The sequence below is a fragment of the Arachis hypogaea genome, chromosome 15 (assembly GCF_003086295.3).
Source record: "Arachis hypogaea cultivar Tifrunner chromosome 15, arahy.Tifrunner.gnm2.J5K5, whole genome shotgun sequence".
NCBI lineage: Eukaryota > Viridiplantae > Streptophyta > Magnoliopsida > Fabales > Fabaceae > Arachis > Arachis hypogaea.
The window spans coordinates 115,945,076-115,949,645 of NC_092050.1; the positions used below are offsets into that span (position 1 = coordinate 115,945,076).

General features: G+C 40.2%; 1 non-coding gene across 1 annotated transcript; it reads left to right on the top strand.

The window, feature by feature from the left end:
- The first annotated feature begins 3,404 nt into the window (after positions 1–3,404).
- LOC112752346 (small nucleolar RNA R71) lies at positions 3,405–3,512 on the top strand. The gene has a single exon (XR_003176786.1). It is a non-coding gene; the product is annotated as a small nucleolar RNA R71 (small nucleolar RNA).
- The last annotated feature ends 1,058 nt before the right edge of the window (positions 3,513–4,570 follow it).

Consider the following 4,570-nt stretch of genomic DNA (forward strand, 5'->3'; position numbering starts at 1 on the left):
GGGCTTGTCCTCATCAATGAGAATGTCTCCCTCTATGTCAATCCCAGCTGAATTACAGAGGTAGCAAATGAGGTGAGGGAAAGCTAACCTTGCCAAAGTGGAGGACTTGTCAGCCACCTTGTAGAGTTCTTGAGGTATAATCTCATGAACTTCCACTTCCTCCCCAATCATGATACTATGGATCATGATGGCCCGGTCTATAGTAACTTCAGACCGGTTGCTAGTGGGAATGATTGAGCGTTGGATGAACGCCAACCATCCTCTAGCTACAGGCTTAAGGTCCGGCCTTCTCAATTGAACCGGCTTTCCTCTTGAGTCAACTTTCCATTGAGCTCCTTCTACACATATATCCATGAGGACTTGGTCCAACCTTTGATCAAAGTTGACCCTTTTAGTGTAGGGGCGTACGTTTTCTTGCATCATTGGCAAGTTGAACGCCAACCTTACATTTTCCGGACTGAAATCTAAGTATTTCCCCCAAACTATTGTAAGCCAATTCTTTGGGTTTGGGTTCATACTTTGATCATGGTTCCTAGTGATCCATGCGTTTGCATAAAACTTTTGAACCATTAAGATCCCGACTTGTTGAATAGGATTAGAGAGAACTTCCCATCCTCTTCTTCTAATCTCTTGTCGGATCTCCGGATATTCGCTCTTTTTGAGCTTAAAAGGGACCTCAGGAATCACCTTTTTCTTGGCTACAACTTCATAGAAGTGGTCTTGATGGACCTTTGAGATGAATCTCTCCATCTTCCATGACTCAGAGGTGAAAGCAATTGCCTTCACTTTCCTCTTTCTTGGGGTTTCTCTGGCCTTAGATGTCATTAATGGTTATGGAAAAATAAAAAGCAATGCTTTTACCACACCAAACTTAGAGGGTTTGCTCGTTCTCGAGAAAAAGAAGAAAGGAAGTAGTAGAAGAAGAAGAAAATGGAGGAGATGGAGGGAGAAGGTGTATTCGGCCAAGGGGAGAAGTGATGGTTGTAATGTGTGAAAATGGAGTAGTGTTGAGGGGTTTATATAGGGGTGGGGGGAAGGATAGGTTTCGGCCATTAGGGTTGGGTTTGGGAGGGAAAAGAATTTGAATGTTGGAGGTAGGTGGGGTTTATGAGGAAGAGTGGATGAATGTGAGTGGTTAAGGGTATTTGGGGAAGAGGTATGGAGGTGATTGGTGAAGGGTATTTGGGAAAGAGAGTTATAAAAAGGTGTGAAGAGGTAAGAAAAGGTGGGGTAGGTGGGGATCCTGTGGGGTCCACAGATCCAGAGGGGTCAAGGACTTAGCAACCCTGCTCCATTTAGGCGTGCAAATGCCCTTAGAAGGCATGTCTGGCGTTAAACGCCAGCTTGCTGCTTGTTTCTGGCGTTTAACGCCAATTCCATGCTCTGTTCTGGCGTTAAACGCCAGTTTGGTGCTTGTTTCTGGCGTTTAACGCCAGCTTGATGCTTCTTTCTGGCGTTAAACGCCAGTTTGATGCTTCTTACTGGCGTTTAAATGCCAGTAAGCTCTTCCTCCAAGGTGAGCTATTTTTTTATGCTGTTTTTCATTCTGTTTTTGATTTTTCAGTAGTTTTTATGACTTCACATGATCATTAACCTAAAGAAAATATAAAATAGCAATGGAAAATAAATAGATATAATTAAATAACATTGGGTTACCTCCCAACAAGCGCTTCTTTAATGTCAATAGCTTGACAGTGGGCTCTCATGGAGCCTCACAGATGTTCAGAGCATTGTTGGGACCTCCCAACACCAAACTTGGAGTTTGAATGTGGGGGTTCAACACCAAACTTAGAGTTTGGTTGTGGCCTCCCAACACCAAACTTAGAGTTTGACTGTGGGGGCTTTGGTTGACTCTGCAGTGAGAGAAGCTTTTCATGCTTCCTCTCCATGGTTACAGAGGAAGATCCTTGAGTTTTAAATACAAGGTAGTCCTTATTCAGTTGAAGGACCAACTCTCCTCTGTCCACATCAATCACAGCTTTTGTTGTGGCTAGGAAGGGTCTTCCAAGGATGATAGATTCATCCTCATCCTTCCCAGTGTCTAGGATTATGAAATCAGCAGGGATATAAAGGCCTTTGACCTTCACTAGTACATCCTCTACTTGTCCATAAGCCATTTTCATAGATTTGTCTGCCATCTCTAATGAGAATTTGGCAGCCTGTACCTCAAAGATTCCTAGTTTCTCCATTACAGAGAGTGGCATTAAGTTTATTCCTGACCCCAGGTCACACAAAGTCTTCTCAAAGGTCATGGTGCCTAGGTTACAGGGAATTAGGAATTTACCAGGATCCTATTTCTTTTGAGGTAAAGTGTGCTGAACCCAGATATTCAGTTCATTAATGAGCAATGGAGGCTCATCCTCCCAAGTCTCATTACCAAATAGCTTGGTATTCAGCTTCATGATTGCTCCTAAATATTGGGCAACTTGCCCTTGAACAATGTCTTCATCTTCTTCAGAAGATGAATAGTCATCAGAGCTCATGAATGGTAAAAAGAGGTTCAATGGAATCTCTATAGTCTCTAGATGAGCCTCAGATTCCTTTGGTTCCTCAAAGGGAAACTCCTTATTGGTCAGTGAACGTCCCAGGAGGTCTTCCTCACTAGGATTCACGTCCTCCTCCTGCTCTCTGGGTTCGGCCACACCAAGTAAGGTTATGGCCTTGCACTCTCTTTTTAGATTCTCTTCTGTATTGCTTGGGAGAGTACTAGGAGGAGTTTCAGTGACTCTTTTACTCAACTGGCCCACTTGTGCCTCCAAATTTTTGATGGAGGACCTTGTTTCATTTATGAAACTTAGAGTGGCCTTAGATAGATCAGAGACTATATTTGCTAAGTTAGATGGATTCTGCTCAAGATTCTCTGTCTGTTGCTGAGAGGATGATGGAAAAGGCTTGCTATTGATAAACCTGTTTCTTCCACCATTATTAAAGCCTTGATGAGGCTTTTGTTGATCCTTCCATGAGAAATTTGGATGATTTCTCCATGAGAGATTATAGGTGTTTCCATAGGGTTCTTCCATGTAATTCACCTCTGCTATTGCAGGGTTCTCAGGATCATAAGCTTCTTCTTCAGAAGATGCTTCTTTAGTACTGTTGGATGCAGCTTGTAATCCATTCAGACTCTGAGAAATCATATTGACTTGCTGAGTCAATATTTTATTCTGAGCCAATATGGCATTCAGAGTATCAATTTCAAGAACTCCCTTCCTTTGAGGCGTCCCATTACTCATAGGATTCCTTTCAGAAGTGTACATGAACTGGTTATTTGCAACCATGTCAATGAGTTCCTGAGCTTCTGCAGGCATTTTCTTTAGGTGAATGGATCCACCTGCAGAATGGTTCAATGACATCTTTGATAATTCAGACAGACCATCATAGAATATATCCAGGATGGTCCATTCTGAAAGCATGTCAGAAGGAAACTTTTTGGTCAATTGCTTGTATCTCTCCCAAGCTTCAAAGAGGGATTCACCTTCTTTCTGTATGAAGGTTTGAACATCCACTCTAAGCTTGCTAAGCTTTTGAGGAGGAAAGAACTTGGCTAAGAAAGCCGTGACCAGCTTATCCCAAGAGTTCAGGCTATCTTTAGGTTGAGAGTCCAACCATATTCTAGCTCTGTCTCTTACAGCAAACGGGAAAAGCATAAGCCTGTAGACCTCGAAATCAACCCCATTGGTCTTAACAGTATCACAGATCTGCAAGAATTCAGTTAAGAACTGAAAAGGATCTTCTGATGAAAGTCTATGAAACTTGCAATTCTGTTGCATCAGAGAAACTAATTGAGGCTTTAGCTCAAAATTTTTTGCTCCAATGGCAGGGATTGAGATGCTTCTTCCATGTAAGTTGGAATTTGGTGCAGTAAAGTCACCAAGCATCTTCCTTGCATCTCCACCATTGTTATTATTTTCGACCATGTCTCATTCTTTTTCAAAAATTTCTGTCATATTTTCTCTAGAGAGTTGTGCTTTAGCTTCCCTTAGCTTTCTCTTCAGTGTCTTTTCAGGTTCAGGATCAGCTTCCACAAGAATGTTCTTATCCTTGTTCCTGCTCATATGAAAAAGAAGAGAACAGAAAAGAAAATATGGAATCCTCTATGTCACAGTATAGAGATTCCTTATATGAGTATAAGAAGAGAAGAATAGAAGAAGGAAAAGATAAGAATTCGAACACTAAGGAGAAGAGTGGGTTCGAATTTTTGAGTGAAAGAGGGGTGTTAGTAGATAAATAAATAAATAGAAGGGGATGAGAGAGAGAAGAATTCGACAATTAAATAAAATAAAATGAAAATATTTTGGTTTTTTTTTAAATATTAGTTATAATTCAAAAATACGAAAAGGAATAAAATTAAAATTAAAATTTAAAATAATTAGTTAATGAAAAAAAATTTTGAAAAAGAGGTTAGTGATTTTCGAAAATTAGAGAGAGAAAATTAGTTAGGTAGTTTTGAAAAAGATAAGAATCAAACAAAAAGATAAGATTAATTGAAAAAGATTTGAAAATCAATTTTAAAAAGCTAAGAAGTTAGAAAAGATTTTGAAATTGATTTTGAAAAAGATGTGATTGAAATTTA